Genomic DNA, 21022 nt, shown 5'->3' with positions numbered 1-21022 from the left:
GCACTCTCTGTGGAAAACCGGAAATGACCTACGTGCTCGTGAGAGAGGGGCTGGATAAAGAAACGATGGTCTGTTCGTGGAGTGGACAGCCGTGCAGCTGATCAAACAGAAAGAGAGCTCAGTGTGGCCTGAGGAGATGCGCCGTGAAGAGAGGAAGCTGCCAGCGCAGAACGTCCTCTGGGCCTCTCGCGACCTCAGTTTCCACAGCTGGAAAATGGGGACAATAATGCTACCGAAGTCGTGGGGTTAGCGGGAAGAGTAAATGAGCCTGTGCTCACCACGCACACATAGCACACGTATGTGCAATGATTTCTGTGAAGGAAACTAGCATGTGCGTAAGCGTGTCTATGAGAGCACGTGCTATAGAGCTGTAGAGAAAGTTCTGGAAGGATTCCAAATTCTTCACAGTGTTTCGTCCAAAAGATGTGGGATGGGGAGGGGAAAATCCCTTTTTTACTGTACGTATCTGCTGTATCACTTGACATTTAGAAATTACCTTGTCAAAAACTGTCTTTTAATGAGACTTAAAAAAAACAACAACACTGAAGAGTTTCCCACCACTCCCCTCTGGATGAAGCCGAATCCTCTCTCCCATGGCCCCCCTGCTGGAGGGCACCACACTCTCCCCCCTCGCCCCTCCCCAGGCACACAGATGTTTACAACATCCAGAAGAGGCTGGGGAATAAACTGTGGTCCGGTCACGGCATACCCACCCCTTCATTCCCTACTCTGAAGAGCGTCACCTCCACTATTGTCAGGGCAAAAGGAGGCCAGGGGATTAGGAGTTGAGAGTGAGGAATCCAGTCGGGCCTGGGTTCAAATCCTGCCTCTACTACTTACTAGCTACATCTTCTTGGGCAAGTCACATCGCCCCTCAGTTTCTTTAAAATGGGGATAATAGGGGTGCCTGGGTGGCGCAGTCGGTTAAGCGTCCGACTTCAGCCAGGTCACGATCTCGCGGTCCGTGAGTTCGAGCCCCGCGTCAGGCTCTGGGCCGATGGCTCGGAGCCTGGAGCCTGTTTCCGATTCTGTGTCTCCCTCTCTCTCTGCCCCTTCCCCCGTTCATGCTCTGTCTCTCTCTGTCCCAAAAATAAATAAAAAATGTTGAAAAAAAAATTTTAAAAAATGGGGATAATAATAAGCCTAACATCTGAGAATTAAAGAGAGAGTCCATGTGCCAGGCGCAAAATAAATGCTCAACAAACAGCACCCGATGTTGTTCGCCGTCGTTGTTATCATTACCAGGGATGAGAGGAACAATGCGAGAGGAGGCGGCAGTCAGGTGGCCAGGCCTTGAATGTCACACACAGCGCTGGGAACTTTACAGGCAGCGGATGCCCCGTTGTCCTGACAGCACAATGAAGTAGGGGCTCCAACGGTGCCCACTTGACAGGCAGAACCAAGGTTCAAAGAAGCTAAACCTTGCCCGAGGCCATGCAGCAAGTGAGGGCACCGGGGTTGGCATGCTCGAGGTCCAGGAGAGTGACATATGGCGTGCTGTGCGGGCAGCCCTCACTGCCCCAGGCGCACCTACCACTCCACCACCTCCGCCTCCCTGACACAGAGGCAACACAGGGGTCAGAGGCCAACCTCTGATATCATCGTCCCTAACTCTGGACGCTCCTGGGAAGCAGAAGCATCACAAAAATATAAGCCTGGAGCCAGAGCGCCAGGTTCAGATGCCGCCTTGCCGCGTCCTAGTCATGCAGCCTCAAGGGGGCCTCAGTCTACCCCTTCTCAAAAATGGGAATCCGCACAATTGTTCCCACACAGCTAGCCTCGTTGTGAGAAAACATGAGGTAATACTTAATAGTGCCTCGCAGATAGGAAGTGCTCAATAAACACCAGCTACCATCATCATTACTGCGGAAAACCTTTTTTAGATCCTTGCTGTCTTTTGTAATCACTCCTCCAATGAGGCAAAGGCTTCCCAGATTCCTACTATGTGCCAAGCTCTGTGCACGGCCCTAGAGGGATTGTCTGGCGGAGTTCCTTAGGACCCCAGGCCTAGAAAAGCCACTTCACGGGGAAAGAGTCCAGAAAAGACAAGTGTGTCCACGAGTTAACCTTGCTCTGAGATCCTTGCCAATCCAATGAGCTAAGAACAAGAAATGGAAGTAATAAAGGGGAATTAGAAAAGAGAAGACAAGTATCATCATTTGCAGATGTTACCCGTGTAGATCTGGGAAATCCAAGAGAATCTGCTGCAAAACCACTAAACAAAAAGCAAATTCAGTGGAAGGAAATTAAAAGCTAATACCTCCAAATCCACAATGTATCCATATACCAACAGCGATCAGAAAATAAAATCAGGGTGCCTGGGTGGCTCAGTTGTTAGGCATCCAACTCTTGATCTCGGCTCAGGTCATGAACTCACAGTTTGTGAGATCGAGCCCCACATCGGGCTGTGTGCTGACAGCTCAGAGCCTGGAGCCTGCTTCGGATTCTGTGTCTCCCTCTCTCTCTGCCCCTCCCTAGCTTGCACTCTCTCTCTGTCTCTCTCAAAAATAAATAAACACTAAAAAAAAATTTTTTTTAACTGTATGATATCAGCACAAAAACAAACAAATCAATGGAACAGAATAGAGGGTCCAAAATTGTTCCCAAACATACAGGGATTTAACACATAACAAAGGTGGCATTTCATGCCCGTATAAAAAAAGGTAGATTATTTTTAAGATAGAGCTGAGATCAATGACCTGCCGTCAGGAAACAAATTAAAGTCAGATTTCGAACCTACTCCATATGCCTATAAATCCCAGATCAATCAGATTTAAACCACACAAAATAAAACCATGAATCTCTCAAACGGAAAGCAGAGAATAAATTTTCTAATCTCAGAACGAGAAAAACATTTCTTAACATGACACAAAACCTAAAAATCATTTTTTTAAGTTTATTTATTTATTTTGAGAGAGAGAGAGAGACAGCACAAGTCGGAGACAGGCAGAGAGAGACAGAAGGAGGGAGGGAGGGAGAGGGAGGGAGAAAGAGAGAGAGAGAGAGAGAGAGAGAGAGAGAGAGAGAGAGAGAGAGAGAGAGAGAATATTCCAAGCAGGCTCTGCACCACTGACACAAAGCCTGATACGGGGCTTTAACTCACAAACCATGAGATCATGACCTGAGCCAAGATCAAGAGTCGACCGCTCAACAAACTGGGCGACCCAGAGACCCCAAACCTAAAAGTCATTTTTAAAATGATAAATCTATCAGGGCACCTGGGTGGCTCAGTAGGTTAAGCATCTGACTTCACCTCAGGTCAGGACGTCACAAGTTCATGGGTTCGAGCCCTATGTCGGATTCTGTGCTGACAGCTCAGAGCCTGGAGCCTGCTTCGGATTCAGTGTCTCCCTCTCTCTCTGCCCCTCCTCCGCTTATGCGCGCTCTCACTCTCTCTCTCTCAAAAACAAGTAAACATTAAAAAAAATGATAAATCTATCTACATAAAAACCTACAATGTCTGCATGGCTCAATAAATATCATAAACAAATTCAAAAGGCAAATAACACACTAAGAAAAATATTTGCAACTCATATGATAGACAAGGGTTTACCCTTTAATATATAATGAGCTCCCACAAAATAAGAAAAATAACCAGATAGTTTACAGCAAGCCAAACAGCTCTTCAACATATGACAAGATGTTCAGCCTCATTTATAAGAGAAATGTAAATCAGGGACGCCTGTGTGGCTCAGTCAGTTGAGCATCTGACTCTTGATTTCAGCTCAGGTCATGATCTCATGCTTTGTGGGTTTGAGCCCCATGTCAGGCTCCACACTGTCAGCACAGAGCCTGTCTGGGATTCTCTGTCTTCCTCTCTCTCTGCTCCTCCCCTGCTCACACTCTAAATTTCTCTCTCTCTCTCTCTCTCTCTCAAAATAAACAAATAAACTTTTAAAAAATATATATATATTAATGCAAATTAAAACTACACAAGCTCCCTGACCACAGCAGAATATACATTCTTCTCAAGTGCACAGAACATTCTCTGAGACAGACCATATTCTAAGCCTCAATAAATTTAAAAGGAGTGAAATCATACAAACTACGTTTCCATTCACAATAGAATGAATTAAGAAATCAGTAACAGAAATACAAATATGTAAAAATTAATACCTTCCTCAGTAACCAATGAGTCAAAGAAATCATCAAAACAATAGAAAATACTTTGAGGTGAATAAACATGATGACACCACATGTCAAAATGTATGGGATGCAATAAAGTAGAACTTGAAGGGAGATTTGTAAGTATGAATACCTATATTAAAAAAGAAGAAAAAAATAAATTAAAAAGAGGAAAGGGATGTCTGGGTGGCTCAGTGAGTTGAGCATCCAATTCTTGATTTTGGCTCAGGTCATGATCCCAGGGTCATGGGATCAAGCCCCACATCACCAATAACCTAACCTTCCACCTCAACACAACAGAAAAGAAAAGCAAACAAACCCTAAAGCAAGTAAAAGAAAGGAAATAAAGATTAGGGCAGAAATTAATGGCATAGAAAATAAAAACAACAGAGAAAATCAACAAAACCAAAAGTTGGTTCTTTGAAAAGATTGACAAAATTGACAAACCTTTAGCTAGACTGAACAAGAAAATCAGAGAGAAGACTCAAATGACTAAAAACAGGAATGAAAGAGAGGATAATACTACAGACCTTATAGAAATAAAGCAAGGTTATAAGGGGAAGCTATGAATAGTGCTATTCCAACAAATAACATAACTTGGATGAAATTGACAAACTCCTTAAAAAAAACTAATAAATAGAAAATTGGAATAAAGCTAAAACTAGGAAAAAGAGATTAAATTAGTAATTTTAAAACTTCTCACAAATACAGACCCAGACCCAGTTGGCTTCACTGGTGAATTCTATCAAACATTTAAAGAAGAATTAATACCAAGGATTCACTAGGAACACCACCCAACTCATTCTATGAAGCCAATATTACCCTAATACCAAAACCAAAGACATCATTAAAAACCAAAAAAGGAGAAATCTACAGACTGCTATATCTTATGAATATAAGATACAAAAATCTTTAATAAAATACTAGCAAACTGGATTCGACAACATATAAAAAGAATTATACATCATGACCAAGTGAGATTTACTCCAAGAATACGAGACTGGTTTAACTTCCTGAAAATCGACTAATGTAACACACCATACCAATAGTATAAAGGACAAAAACCACACCATAACCTCAATAGATGCAGAAAAGGCATTTGACAAAATCCAACACCCTTTCATGACAAAAACCTCAACAAATTCCCTGGAAGGGAATCTGATAAAGGGCACCTATGAAAAATCCATATTCAGCATCATACTTAATGGTGTTGAGTACTGATCAGGAATGAGATAAGGGTGTCCACTCTTACAACTTCTCTTTAACATTGCACTGGAAGTTCCAGCCAGGGCAGTCGAGAAGAAGATGAAATAAAAGGCATCCAGATTGGAAAGGAAAAAGTAAAGCTCACCCTGTTTGCAGATGATATGATCTTGTATACAGAAATTCCTAAGGATTCCACTAAAAAATGATCAGAATTAATAAACAAATTCACCGAGGTTGCAAAGTACAAGATCAATATATAAAAAATAAATTCTATTTCTATACGCTAATGAATAGTCCAAAAAGAAAATTAAGAAAACAATTTACAATATCAAAAGAATATTTAGGAATAAGAATAGCCAAAGAAGTGCAAAATTCAAAAATTATTGAAAGAAATTAAGGAAAATCTAAATAAATGGAAAGACATCCCATGTTCATGGATTGGAAGACTAAACATTGCTAAAATGGTAATATTCCCCAAACTGATCTACAGAGTCAACGTAATCCCTATCAAAATCCCAGCTATCTTCTTTGCAAAAATTGACAAATTGGTCCTAAAATTCATATGGAAAGTCAAGGGACCCAGAATAGCCAAAACAGTCTTGAAAAGGAAAAACAAAGCTTGAGGGCTCATTCATTTTAATTTCAGAGCTTGTGGAAAAACTCCAGTAATCAAGACACCATGGGGCCCCTGGCTGGCTTACTCAGTACAACATGGGACTCTGGATCTCAGGATGGTGAGTTCAAGCCCCACATTGGAGGTAGAGATTACTTAAAAGAATTTTTTTTTTTCTAAAAAGACACCATGGTACCGGCATAAGGACAGATGTATACATCAATGGGACTGAATTGAGGGACAGAAATAAACCCTCACATTTACAGTCAAAGGAGTTTTGACAAGCATATGCCAACACCATACAATGGAGATAAAACAGTCTTTTCAACAAATGTTACAGGAAAAACTGGACAGACACATGCAAAAGAAGGAAACTGGACACCTTCCTCAGACCCTACACTAAAAATCAATTCAAAATGGATCACGAAGGGGGCCTGGGTGGTTCAGTTAGTTAAATGCCAGACTTCAGCTCGGGTGATGATCTCATGGTTCATGGGTTCGAGCCCTGTGTTGGGCTCTGTGCAAGCTCGGAGCCTGGAGCCTGCTTTGGATTCTGTGTCTCCCTCTCTCTCTGCCCCTACCCACCCCCCCTCCCAACCATCTCAAAAATAAATAAACATTAAAAAAATTTTTTTAATTAAAAAAATTAAAAATGGATTGCAAACCTAAATATGAAAGGTAAAACTGAAAAAATTCTTATAAGAAAATATAGGTATAAATTTTATGATTTTGATTTCTTAGATATGACACCCAGGGCAGAAGCAACAAAAGAAAAAATGGATAAACTGGACATCAACAAAATTTAAAACCTCTGTGTCCAAAAGACACCATCAAGGAGATAAAAAGAATTCACAGAATGGGAAAAAATATTTGCAAACCATATATATGATAAGAGATCTGCATCTAGAATATATAGAGAACTTCTATAACTCAACAACAAAAAGACAAACAATCCAATTAAAAAATGGGCAAAGGATTTGAACGGATATTTCTCCAAAGAAGATCTACAAATGGCCAATAACTGCATGAAAAGATGCTCGATATCATTAATCATGAAGGAGATGCAGACAATGGAGTATTATTTGGCAAGAAAAAGGAATGAAGTCCTGATAACATGTTATAACATGGAGGAATCTTGAAGACATGATGCTAAGTGAAAGAAGCCAGGCATAAAAGACCATGTATTGTATGATTCCATTTATATAAAAGGTCTAGACTAGGCAAATCTATAGAAACAGGAAGATTTGTTGTTGTCTGGGGCTAGGGGAGAAACGTTTGAGGAGGGTGGGGAGTGACTAATGGGCACACAGTTTCTTTCTGGGGTAATAAAAATGTTCTAGGGGCACCTGGGTGGCTCAGTCAGTTAAGGGTCTAATTCTTGGTTTCAGTTCAGATCATGATCTCACACTTCATGAGTTTGAGCCCTGCGTCGGGCCCTGCACTGCCAGTGCAGAGCCTGCTTGGGATCCTCTCTCTCTCTCTCTCTCTCTCTCTCTCTCTCTCTCTCTCTCAAAAATGAATAAATAAACTTTAAAACAAGAAAAAAGAAAAAAGTTCTAAAATTCATTGTGGTAATAGTTACACAACTCTGTGAATATACTAAAAGCCATTAAATTGTACATTTTAAATGGGTGAATTGTTTGGTCTGTGAATTATATCTCAATAAAGCTGTGATATTAAAAAAAAAAAAAAAAAAGCAAAGAAACACTAGCAGAGGCCACTGTTCAACTGTCGGATTGGCCAAGACCCTGAAATTATAGCAACCCGCACTGGTGGGGGGGGTCAGAGGATGCGGTGTGAGGGTGCATGATCATAACCTCTGGCAATCTCCATCAAAATTGCAACCGCACATGCTCCCCGACCCTGCAGTTTGGGATTAATCCTAGAGGAACCCTCGCACATGAATATGAAGTGTATGATGGAGGATATTCATTGCAGAACTGTCTATAATAAGCAAAAGGCTGGAAACAACCAAAATATTCTTCGCCAATGAAATAAAGCACGGTCTCCATCCACACAGCGCATACTAGAACACCATTCAACCATGAAAAAGAAAGCAGTAGCACAAATGATCCTCAAGGTACACGTGAAGAAAAAACAGGTGTGGAACAGGACATACCACATGTTACAATGTGTTTGTGTTTGTTTTCTAACATACATGCTTGTATACGTCTCTGCCTCTCCCTAAAAGGACACGCCAGAAACCCCTCCCAGTGCCTGCCTTGGGCAAGGAGATGTGGCTGCAAAGAGAGGCTTTACCCTGTCTTCCTTTGTACTGTTTGAATTATTTTTTGCTGCGTGTGTGTTAATGGTTTTCCTTTTGTTTTTAAGAAAAAACACAGTCTTACCTGGTTTCAAATCCTGGTGCGCTCTCTCTCATAGCTGGGAAAGTCACTTCACTTCTCTGAGCTTCTGTGATCTGCAAAGGGAGGGATAATAATAATGTCTACCTTCAAGGTTGTCGTGGAGGATGAAATAAGACAATCCTTGCGCCAAGGCTCCCCCCTGTGCCTGGTGCCTCGTCAGTGCGTGGTCCTTGCTGTTTATGAATACGTTACTATGTACACGAGTTGGATGATAACAGGTCTCCATCCACATCTCTGAGCAGAGAGCCTCAGACCAAGTGTGCAGAGCACCAGCAACCCTCTCTGACTGGGAGAAGCCGGGAGAGGCAGCATCTGAGAAGGGACTTCAAGGATGAGGAATTCTACAAGCAGAGATGACTAGGACTGGTGTTCCTGGCAAAGGGAGCCATTCACACAAAGACCTGGAAATAGGAGAGCCCTGGGTATTCACTCAATCGTCGTGCATTGGTTGGCTTCTTCAACAAAGCTTAGCTGAGCACCTGCTATGCGCCAGGCACTGAAGAGTGAAAGACAAAAGCCAGGTAGCTAGACCAGCCAAAGGAGGAATTATAGAGAGTACAGTGATGGGGACAAGAAGGGGCTGAGGCAGAGCCTCACCCACATCCAACTGCTCAAGAGAACAGACCAAGAAAAGGAGGCTCAGAGAGGGATAGGGGCTGCCCAAGATCACACAGCACATTCTCAACTTCTGAAAAGAGCCTCTCAGCTCTGCCCTCTCACTCGTCCCACGGGCCTGAAGAAGAAAATGCCCGCGGGGCCCTCCTGACGTGCACTCATCAGAAGGGAGACAGAGTGCCATCCAAACTGGGGGCCCCACAAAAAAGGAGGGGCAATTGATTCTCCAATGCTAACAACAGCTTGTTAATGGGCAGAGAGACTCCTGTACGGCTCGGGCACCAGGCTAAGTAGGACACCACATGCATGAGTCCAGATGAACCTACTGCGGCCCTGTATGGTCAGCTCCGTTTTGCAGAGGAGAAAACTGAGGCACAGAGAGGTCAAGTTGCTTGCCTAAGGTCACAGCGCTCATAAGAGACAGCATCAGCAAGTAGACTTGAACTGTCTAGGCTCTGCAGCCTCCTGTCCCAGGGCCCACCCCCCAAGGGAGCCACCAGCAGGGCCTAGATCAGCAGTCACAACCCCCCTCAGAAGGGCAAGGTGAGAGCTCTTCTCAGCCAGTCCAGGAGTGTCTCCTGATAACAGTGGCCCAATCAGGGGCAGGATGAATGGGTGGGTGGGTGGTGGAGGCTGTGTCAGGAACGTGTTGGCAGGGAGGAGGGAGGAGGTGGGGGGGGGAGGGAAACAGCCCGCTGGCAGCCATCAGTCCTGCCTCTGGAAGGAGGGGACCAGAAAGGCCCCAGCAGGCACCTGCCTGACCCAAGTGGGCTACAGCATCGTGGTTAGGGGGGGCCCTGCTGCAGCCCATGGGAGGACTCTGGGTAAATTGACCGAAGACTCCCTCAGTACCATGGAGATGCCACGGTCACCCCCAGGTAGTCGCACAGGCAAGTGAGCTAACCACTCAGAGCCCTGAGCACACAGGCCGTGCTTAATAAACGGGGCCCTTCCTATTAGGAACATGACTGTTTCCATTATTGCTTAGCTCTCTGGTTCTCACCAGGCCCCATCTATGCAGGGACAGTCAGTCCCCTCTTTTAGAGGAGGCGACAGAGGAAGGCTCAGAGAAGCCAAGTCAGGGCCCAGGACACCATCCAAGACAAAAGAGGGCCAGCTGGGGATCCTGGCTCTCCTGGCCCCGGGCTGTTGTCAGCCCCTCTCTCCAAGGCCACTGGTCCCAGCTGGACTCTTGCAGGTAAGTCCACATAACGGGGACTAAGCAGGGCTCCCTGACCAGTCATTTTCCATAAGGGGAAATGGAAGCCAGGACAGGGAGAGTGGCTGACCTAAGGCCACACAGCCCAAGGACCACTTACAGAGTGAACAACTGACCCCTCTGAGCCTCCAAGGCTGGGTCCCCAACTGATGCCTCCTCCCTCCTCACAACAGCCCCATAGGGCTAGTGCCACAAGCACTGGCCTGTCCCCAGAGGAGGAAGCTGAGGCCGGGGCAGCACGGCGAGGATGCCAGTCCAGCGGTCCCATTTCACAGATGGGGGCTGAATTCCTCTCCTGTCTCCCCTACGCACCACCCCCCCTCCACTAGAACAGAAGCTCCCTCCTACCCCCAGGCTGGGATCTTCACCTGATTCCTTTTTTCCTTCACACTCTCAAAGCAATTACCTGTCATACGGGGGTGTTTTTCTACAAGTGGTTTCAGAACATGGAAAGGACCCTGGCTTCAGAGTGGGGGAATATGAACAATGACAGTAGTAACAGCTAGTATTTACTTAGGACCTACTATGTGTCACTCTTAACTGAAGCACAGACAGATTAAATGATGTGACTAAAATCTCACCTCTTAGCAGCCGATTGGCAAGTCCCTTCCTCTCTGAGCTTCTCCCTAAAGGGAAGGACCCAAGGAAGGAGCCTATGGCGGGGGTCTTCTCGGTCGGGTCTAGGGCCACCTCGGCTCCCTCTCCAGAACTCCATGCCACCAGCTGCTCCAGTGCAGGCTGGCAGGGTGGAATGAGGCATGCTGATGGCCACACGCTTCCCCCTCACATCCTCCCACCTAGGGTTCACGCTACCCCTTCAAATGCTCCCAAGAGCCCTGAAGTGAGCCATGGCCACACTCATGTCACACATGAGAACATAAAGTCTCCAGGAAGTTGCCCAGCCAGGAAATGGAGACCCAGGTGCCAACCCAGATCTGAGTGATACCAAAGCCCATTCTCTCTCCACTGGACCAATAAGGAGGCAGGCAAGGGAAGGGCAGTCTAGGAGGTTGGCACAGCATGTGCAAAGGCTTTGAGGCAGGAAGGTCAGATGTGCAGGGGGTTACTGAGTGAGAGGTCTGAACTGTGTGGGTCCCAGCTTAACCGGGCCACTGCTGGTCTTTGGCCCAGGCCCGAGGAGGTCTGAAGGAGGCCCCGAGAGGATCTATCCAGCAACCTAGATCAGAAGGTCCTGAAACACTGAGAGGCCATGAAGGTTTTCTCAGGCCCCTGAGGGTGTAGAGAAGGGCAAAGTAAGGTTACTGAGCCTTCATCCCACAGTAACCCTGGCAAAGCACAGTCATCTCGAACTCTAGAGGGCTAGAGGAGCAAGAGGGGGCCTAAACCATGGTGGACTTCCCAGAGGAGGGGACATCTCAGCTGAGGTCTGAAGGCTGGGCAGTGTGTGAAAAGAGGGAGGGGAAGTATGATCCAGGCAGAAGGGACTGCTTGGGAAGGCCCAAAGGGAGTGTAAGATCAGTGTAAACCATGTAGCCTCAGTCTCCCCAACAGCAAAATGGGGGGAAAGACAAGCACACAGTGGGTGGCTCCATCTTTCCCACGCCCACTTCCCACCATCCCCCTCCACCAAGGCCTGAGAGGGAGGTCACTGGAAGGGGGCTACTGGTCCTCCTGCCCATTGGAGCCTCCCGGGGCCGGTGAGGGTGGCGGGCTTAGAAGGTCTCACCCACCCTATACCCTACTGTAACCTCTACCCCAGAGTCGAGGCCAAGCGGCCTTTGCTAGCAGGTGGGCAGGCTCACAGGCCAGGGGGTCACAGCCCTGGTGTCAGGGAGGCTTTGTGAAACATCCCCATTCACAGACCAAGAGCTGAGACTCTGGAGGGGCACCCGGCCCCAGGTCATACGGCGAGGCGGGGCCGGCCCCTGGATGAGGGTGTGGGCACTGGGACTGAAGAGAAGATTCTCAAGGCACCAGGCCCAATACAGGCAGGTCTCAGGGACCCAGCCAGGTACCACCTGGCTGAGAGCGGAAGGCCTCCGTCAGAATCACCGTGTGACCTCAGGCAAGTCACACCCCCACCTCGGGGCTCAGTATCTGCACCCGAACAGAGACCCTGGCATGCCAAGGATTCCTTAGCAGATAGATCCCAACCTTCCATCCCCACCCCACCGCCACCCCATGCCACTGAGATAACAAGCCTCTCCAAGGTCATCTCTCCCTGGGCTCCCAGCTGCCCCACCCCCACTGGCTGGTGGGTGATGGCTGATGGGCTTGGGGGGACAACCGCCAGCCAGCAGCCTCTGCCCACTGCCTTCAGGGGCTCACAGTGTTCGCTGTTCCCTGCCAGCAACCCTGCCTCTCTGCTCCGGGAACACACAGTGCCCCCCCTCCTCCCCACCCACACCCATGCAGGAACTCCCTCCAGTGACACTGGTGGGCAGGAGCACCTGGTGGCCTGGCCCTGCCACACGGTCAGCCCTGAGTTCCACTCCCCCTCCTCCAATCTCCAAGCCCACACACAGGTGGCCCGTCCCCGATGTGTGACCTCAGGAAGTCCAGTCCTCCATTTACTTATGCACGACATGATGCCTCTGGCAGACCTCTGAGGGAGGGAGCATCTGAGCCTGAGGCTGGGGACAGTAGTCAGCAAGATGGCTTCAAAGCTCCTACCTGCTGCTCACAGGATCGAGGCCTGCTGCGTTCTCTTTCCTCCCTACCCCCCGACCCTCCCTTTAACTTGTAATCACCCCCTAGCCTTCAGACTTTGCACATGCTGTCACCTCCCCAAAGCTATACCACCTGCCTCCCTTGAGACTTCACAAACTCCAGTGCAAGGAGGGAGGGAGGGAGGGAAAAAGGGAGGAAGAGCTGAAGGAAGGGAGGGAGGAAGGGAAGGATGAATGGGTCCTACCCAGGGCCCCATATGATGAAGATGTACAGGCCTCGGCCCTGGGTCTGTCAAATCCCACAGCCTATATCCCGACCACTGCTCTCTCCTGCCCCTGCCTGGCGTGTCCCTGTGGCAGAGCTTCTGACCCCCCTGACTTGCACAGGGCCGTGTGCAAGTCTGAGACAACTCCAGGCCCCAAGCCGCACCCGGCACGGGCCCAGGCACAGAACAGGTAGCAGAGGATGTTTGCTGAGTGAGCAAGGAGTGAGGGAAGAGTGAGCCAGGGGCCATCCACAGGCCAAAGCAGCCACAACATGTCTGGTCCCATGTTCGTGGTGCAAACACGCTCAGGGCGGGCAGGCCTCAAACCGGCTCTGCCAGTGTGGCCAGGGAGAGGCAAGGCGCCGCAGGCTTGTACCGGCACCAGCAGAGAGAGGCGGGTGTGCTGCTGGGGACAGGACCTGCAGCCCGGTGAGGGCAAAGCCTAAGCGGACTACAGAGCCCACTAATCCCAGCCCCAGAGAGACAGAACTATTCCAGCCCCTGTAGCTCTGGGGTTTCTTCCTGGGCGGAAAGGGGACCCCTTTCTAGACCCCAGGCCCTGACCTGCCCTGTAGAGTGCAGGATCCCTTCCCGCTAGGATTTGTCCACACCTGTCCACAGCCTAGAAGCCCTAGAGGGAAGGAGAAGGCCCGGAAGTGGGCGGCGCGGGAGCAGGGCAAGGCGGCACGCCACCTGGTGTAGAACCCTGCTCTGTCCCAAGTTGTTTCATGGCCGGTTTCCCGGTGTGGCAAGTGGTGTTGGGCATGGATCCCGGGGACTTTCAATCCCCTGGTGCTGAGTTATCTAGAAGACATCACTTGGCAACTCCCGCCCTGCCCCCAAAGCCCCGCTCTGTGGGTGGACGTAGCCGGAGGCCAGACTTACACACATGTCCTTACTCCCCACAGAAACAATAATAAAAATACCTGCTGATTACTGAATGTGTATTGTATGCCAGGCATCAGGCTTGGCACTTGACATGCACTGTTTTATCTGGTCCTCCCAAAGCTGCTGTGAGGGCCAGCCCCCAACAGAGGAAACTGAGGTCCGGCTCACATGGCAAGTGACAGTCTAGGCTCCTGACCCCACCCCTGACCCTGAGGTCACACTGAGCAGCCTCCATATCTCCAAGACAGTTCAGGGCAGAAAAAAAAACCCAAAATCTCAGGTACACCCAGAAATTTTTAGCTGGAAGTGGTGGGGGGAGGCAAGGTCCATAGACCCCAAACCCACAGATCCCCTGAGTCCCGAGAGACCAAACTCCAACCCTGCCCTGCTGTGTACCCCAGACTATGGAGGTCCCACTCTTGGCCTCAGTTTTCTCATCTGTAAAACGGGTAGGGTCCTGCCAGTTTCACCTAAGGCGTACAGTTGTTCAGAGCCACGGCAACTGGAGGGCTTAGTCCAGTCCTTAGGACAAGGTGAAGAAGCCACTGGGACCCCGTGCCTCCAGATGGGCTGGGGAGAGGGAACAAACATAAACCAGAAGCCACAGTGCTCTGTGGTGGGGACTCGGCCCCTCATCACCAGCAGCCCAAGAGAGGAAAGATGATTCCTCCCGCCCCCATGTAACTCAGTTCCAAGCCCTGTCAGTCCCACCTCCAAACACATCCTGAATCCAAACACACGGCCACCCCCTAGTTCAGGCCCGGCTTCCTCCTCCAAGCTGGCCACCTGGGGGCAGAGAGCCTTTCGGCAATGTCAGTCTGAACCATCACTCCTACTTAACAGCCTTCACAGCCCCTAACCGACAAAGGACAAAGTCCTCACAGGGGCTTCCAAAACCCTAGAGAGCACTCTAGCAGTCCTACCCCTTTTCATTTATTCTGCCCTTCTCACGCGGTGTGCTGCTCCCCCTCACCCCAAGAACCCAGTAGACACCTGCCCTGGGCTTTGCACCTGCTGCCCCCTCTACCCAGAGCACACCACCCCTGGACAGCTACACCCCTCGCTCCTTCACTTCCTTCGGGCACTTTACTCACACATCACCTGCTCAGGGGGCCTTTCCTAACCACCTGTTCAAATGGCAACACACCCAGACAACTCTGCTCTGTCTTTGAGTCTTGTTTCCAAAGCTGTACCTCCTCGCAGAAGGCCTCTCTGACCTCCCCCAGCTGGAGTGAGGACCTTCAACTTCTCCTTCCTAGCGTGGACCGCAGCTCTGATGACATAGTGAGAGTACACATCTAATGAGGACAGGGGCCACTTCTGTCTCACTCATGGCTGAATATGCTGCAGTGGGTATAACATTCAAGAGTTAACAGCTGGGATGCTTGGGCACCGTCCGGCCACTGGCCAAAAGCCTAGGGCCTAGCATGGAGTAGATGCCTGGTAATTACTGAATAGATGGATGGGTGGATGGAAGGATGGACGGATGGATGGATGGGCGGACAGACGACGACGAACGGATAAGTGAACTGGGCCCACACAGTGGGCCTGGGACTTGCCAGGGATGCCCAGGGCCCTGAGAAGATGGGCCAGAGCAGGCGCAGACCCGCCCAAGCTCACCAGCCAGGCTCTGGCCTGAGCAGCTGCAGCCAGCCCAGCCTCTCCTCCTGCACAACCCGACTTTCATTTCCCATCTTCTCTGTCTGAGGAAGCTCCTTCCCTCCGGGGAACTGAGTGAGGAGGAGGGGCAGGCGGCGGCCCTCCGGTCCGAAGAGGGGGGCTCCCAGGCTCCATCTGTCCTACCACAAAGGGGCTTTGTCCTCAGTGCCTGTGCTGAGCCTGGGGCAGACCAGAAGCCACCCCTCAGCCACCCAGCAGGTCCCACCACCCCTGGTCAGCTGGGCCAATGGCTCCAAAGCCAGACTCCAGGGGCTGGGGTCCCTGAAACCTCATTAAGCCCTAGGAGGGAGGCTCTAGGGTGACCTCCGTGTTTGCAGATGAGGAAACTGAGGCTCCGAAGGGCAAAGATACTTGGCCAAGATCTCCCAGGCAACAGAGAACGAAGCTGGGTTTCAAACCCACACCCATCTGGCACCAGAATCTTTAGTCATGGTTCTCAACTCACCTTGCCTGGAGCACAGACCCTCTGGGTTCAAGAGGGTGGAGGGGCCTTTCTGGAGGTACAAATGGGCACCCATGCCTAGCCCTGCACCCAAGTGGGGAGACCCTTAGCCTGGCAAGGTTCACCCAGCAAGGGAAGGAGGTCGGGCCCTGAACCCAGAGCTCTTGCCCCACACCCAGTCCATGCCCCAGGCACCTTGGGAATTGGCCAGCCAGGCCCCAACACGTCTCCACCACTTCCTGCCAGGCAGGCTTCTGCAGGGAAAGGCTGTATGAGGAGGCAGAGAGGGGACAGAGGCCCCCACCCCCTCCTCACTGCTCCCCCATCAATCCCGTTTGTCTGGCTAGCACCCACCTTCTCTCCAGGGCCACTTCACCAAAGCCACGATGCCAACAGAACGGCCACAGTGCCTGACAAGTCAGTCCTGCCCAGGAGTCTCTCCTCATGCCTGAGGACAGCATGTAGACCCCCGAGCAGGCCCTCGGGCTCTCCACTGAGGGCCACCGGCCGCCTCTCACGTCAATACCACTCCTCAGGGCTCCGACAAGAGGAGCTGCTCACATCACACCTTCAGGCCCTGGTTCAAGCTGTCAGTACTACTTCCTCCAGGAAGTCCTTCCTGGCCTGCTCCCTCCAAGGCCCCAACCGGCTCCCACCTTCTGCCCCAGATAGGGGTTCTCGATCCCTATCTGAAACCCCGGCCCCCAGGAGCTACCTTCACTCGGCAACGGTAATGGAGCACTGGAGCCCAGTCTGACCCTTCTCTTTGTCTTCCCTTCACACCTTCAGCGGGAGACCTCAGCAAAGCCTGGCAAGGGTTTGAGGGCTTGCCTGGTCAACCTTCCAACTGCCTTGTACCTGACCTATGCCTGCACACGCCAGGCGAGTTCCCACCACCCGAGCTTCGCCCATGCCCTCCCTCTGGCATGCCCTCACCATTCTTTTTTCCCTCCTGAGCTCCTGCTCACCCTTTAAGACTCAGACCAGGTATCACCTCCTCTAGGAAGCCCTTCTGGCCTTGTAACGGGCTGCCACAGTTCATATGTGCCTACCCTGTGGTAGGACAATGATCTCCACCAGAGCATCGGCTGCTCCCAGAGCACATCCCTTGGGGTTTCCAGCACCCAGCACAAGCCCTGACACCAGCAGCAGGTAATCAAGAGTCCAGCTGCTAACTCCCTGCCCAGAGAATCCAGGGACAGAGGCCAGGAACAACCCCCAAAGGCAATAATGAGTCCTGTTTTGCCCACGCTGCCCACAGATCTAAGGTATGGGCGGAGCGGGGGGGGGGGGGGGGGGGGTGCTTTCTGCAAATGGCCAACTGGTAACCAAACCCACGTCGTTTCTAAAACTAGGGCACAGGAGAGAAACGGGAACAGCAGAATTGTCCCCAAATAGAACTGTGGCTCATCTGGTTCCAGGGCCTTCGGGAACACCTGGCAGGGATGGGGGTGGGGATCACAGGTGGCTGCTCCCAAGCCTCCAAGAGCCACGCTACGGTTTGGAGGGCAGGAAGGTCAACATCACCGCAGTCACTGCTGATACCCTGCCTACTTGCCTCAGGTCAGTCCAAAGCCTGGAAGTTGGTAGTCCTCTCCCACTTACCCCCACCTAACTACCGGGTGCTCCCTAAACTGTCCTACCTCTGAGACTTTGCTCACATGGGTCCTCTGCCTGGAATGGTGTTCCTCCTTCCTGCCAGTCAGAAACCTGCCCATCCTTATAACCATAACCACTAGCTGGGTACTTCCTATAAGCCTGGCGCAGGCGGGCATTTGGGGGGAAATGAGCTTATCCAGTCCTCCCAACTGCCCAACGAAGAAAAGACCCCTGCCCCCATCTCACAGATAAGGAAATTGGGGCTCCATAAGAGAAGCCATTTGCCCAGGGCACGCAGCACAGGAGGCAGATGGAACAGGTGATGTGGAGGGACCTGGGTGTCAGCAGCCACGGGGCACCCAGAAGGTCTGGCTGGGCCCAGTTCAGCCTCCTAGACGGGCCGAAGCTTGAGAACTTGGCAAAACTCAGGGACAAAATGCACAGGGCACAGCCCCACCGGCCCAGATAGAAGAGGAGACCCTCTCCCCTCTCCCTAGGGTGGCTACTGATGGATGAACCACAGTACTTTGATGCGATAGAACTATCTCCCCACAACACGCACAAACCCACCGCACAGATGAGAAAACTGAATCCCAGAAGGAAACAGTTGCCCCGTCTGGAAAGTGGGATGTGCCCCAGGAGCTTTCTAGCTGTGACATCCCCCTGTCGCCTGGTGGATGCTACTTCCCTCCTCTGAGTCTCGGTCTTCCTATCTGGAGAATGGGATTGTCAATCCTTTCCTCTTCAAGTTGATCCGAATTATAACCAAATAGCGGCTAACGTTTACTGAGGGTGTGCTATGTGCCGGCTTTGCTGAGGGCATCAGGCACCTCACTGGATCCTTAGAACAAGCCCGTAATGCGGATACTGTCATTAGGCCCATTTTTTCAGGTAGGGAAGCCGAAGCACAGAGAGGTGAACTGACTCACCAAAGTCACAGAGCTTGTGGGTGACAGCAGTTGGAGGTGCAGAAGCCCTGGGGTTGGAGGCAGGCGGCTCCCCAGAGAAGTCTCCCGGCCTCTCTGTCCTGAGAGGAATGCCTAGCAGGGGCTGAGGGAGGGTCAGGGGTCAGACAGGAGGCAAAGAAGGGCCCAGCCTGGATGAGGCAGGGTAGACCCACGGTGTTCATGGGGCCCTGAGTCCAAATCCATGTATTGCGTGACCTTGGGCAAGTCACTGCTTGTCTGAGACTCGGTTTCCTCTCTGGTGAAACAGGGCCAGAACTGTTGCCTTGCAAGACATCGTGAGGACTAGGTATGAGGACGAGGACAAGCACTCGCAACCGAACACGGGCTCAAGCATGTGCTGAGGGAGCCGATGACTTTTGAAGGAACCCCAGGGGCTGGTCACTTTTCCCTCAGGATCACGGTTACAACTGGTTATCCACTCAGAAGCCGTGGGAACGTGGGCACAATCCGCCCCTTCTCAGCTCTGCCAGCCTTCCAGGCCACGTGACCTTAGACAAGTCACTTGGCCTCTCTGAACCTCCGATTCCTTTCTTGGGGCTCTGAGAGAGGGGTTCTGGCCTCAGGAGATTGGGGGTTCTGGGAAGTGGGGGCGGGGTTCAGTCCCATCAGCTCAAGTGGAAAGAGCAGCTGGGGTGAGCCTGAGCTTGAGGCCTCAGTTTCCCCATCTGCCTAGCCATGCTGGGGGGTACTCAAAGGTGACTGTGGAAAGTGCTTTGTAAACTGTAAAGTGCGGCACCCTTGGAGTGATGATTATCGCCTTACTGCCTGAGAGGCAAAAAAGAATCCTATGACTTGCCGTCTAAGGCAGAATGTGTCAGAACCATGAGGGAGAGCAGAGAGTGGCAGCGGGGTGCAGAGGAGGCAAGAACGGAGTCGGGTGGGGGGACAGAGGGTGGTCACTAAGAACTTTCTGGAGGCAGAGGCATCTTAGCCGCCTCGGCAAGTTTCGAGACGGCAGACCACTGGGCAGCGGGCCCACAGAGGCAAGGCACAGAGGCTGGACAGCTCGGGCACACAGGAAGACAGCCAACGGTTCAGAAAGACTAAGGGGTCACCCGAGTGAAAGGAAAATGTAGGAGTGACCGGGGTGGGGCTGGGAAGAGCTCACCTCCAGGAGCCCTTGCTGTGGAGCCCGGGCCCACCTGGCCTCTCTCTGAGCCACAGCTCCTTCCCCACAGAAACCACTGGGGCAATAACAGCTCCTGCCTCTCAGGCCAAGCAGACAAAGAGGCAAAGCACCCACGGCTCCATCAGTGGTCACCTTCACAGAGAGAGACCCATTCAGTGAGGAGGCCTTCAATGCCAGGGATTAGGACACTGGGAGGCCTTGACACGTCACAGATGGGCAAGTCACAGGTCAGCTGAGGCAGGAGCCGGGCTCAGGGAGGCTACGTGGCGCTGGTGGTTTCCAGTCTACCCAGTCACAAAACTTGTCTGTTTCTGGTTAACCATCCCCTCAGCCACGTCCCGTAGGACAAGCCTGTCACAGATTCAGGTGCCCAGACTCAGCCCCAGGGATTCCCTGATCAATTGGCCCGCAATTCCCGTCCCGAATTCCCACCTCGTCAGAGGATTACCTTCCTAATCACAGAAATATTAAGCACTTACTGTATGCAGGCTCTGTGCCAGAGCAGACACACATTAGCTCATGTGATCCTCGCACCCCCTTATCAGAGCTGGCACGGGCCCTGTCGTCCCGTTTCGAAGAAGACAGGGAAACTAGGGCTCCAAGCGATTGTTGTCCCACAATCCCACCCAGCAAACGGCAGAATCAAGATTCGAACCCAGAACCAAGTGGCTCCACGAGCCTTGCTACTTCTACCCCCTCTATGCCATGAGCATCCATTGAGCACCCATGAGATGCCAATCCGGACAGCTGGGGGCTCCCTGCAAGATCCGATACTCCAGATCTGAGTAGAGATCCATCAGCCCGAACCAGAAGCCCCGAAAGTCAGGATCACCTGCCCCCAGCAACATACCAACCCTAAACCTTGGGAGAGATTTCAGGAAAGCTGGGTGCACACTCCGTGGGAATCAGATGCTACAAGTCACCCAGCCGCCAGAAGCCTAGGCTCACGCTTTACCGTGCTGGGCGACCGTGGCCTCAGCCCTTGGCCCCTCTGAGCCTGTTTGCTTTTCTGTGTAACAGGAACAAAAGTTCTGTCCACGCCAGGCTGGGGCAAAGGATAGAATGGGCCACCTTGCTATGACCTGGCTGGAGAGGGCACAACATGAGGACATCCACATCAGATACACTGAAAGACGAGGCAGCAAATCCAGGCAGGCCAGGAGAAGGCAATCAGGTCTGCCGAGGCCTAGTTTTCTGACACCATCCGAACTTGACTTCCACTCCTAGCACCAGGAGTCCATCTCTGTTGGCCTCGCGGCCCAGTGGGTCTGAGGAC

The 21022-nt window shown here is 51.1% G+C and overlaps 1 protein-coding gene across 4 annotated transcripts in view; it reads right to left on the bottom strand.

Moving 5' to 3' along the window:
- The window catches only part of SRC (SRC proto-oncogene, non-receptor tyrosine kinase), a 60189-nt gene that overhangs the window by 24611 nt on the left and 14556 nt on the right, over positions 1-21022 (bottom strand). For all 4 annotated transcript variants that reach the window (XM_058685555.1, XM_058685554.1, XM_058685556.1 and 1 more), the window contains exon 2: positions 8293-8363. The gene's annotated coding sequence lies outside the window, so the exon portion shown is untranslated. The remainder of the gene's footprint in view (positions 1-8292; positions 8364-21022) is intronic.

Source organism: Neofelis nebulosa, chromosome 9 (assembly GCF_028018385.1).
Source record: "Neofelis nebulosa isolate mNeoNeb1 chromosome 9, mNeoNeb1.pri, whole genome shotgun sequence".
Classification (NCBI taxonomy): Eukaryota; Metazoa; Chordata; class Mammalia; order Carnivora; family Felidae; genus Neofelis; species Neofelis nebulosa.
Note: the sequence above shows the minus strand (reverse complement) of the source record. Positions and strands in the feature narration are given on the sequence as shown.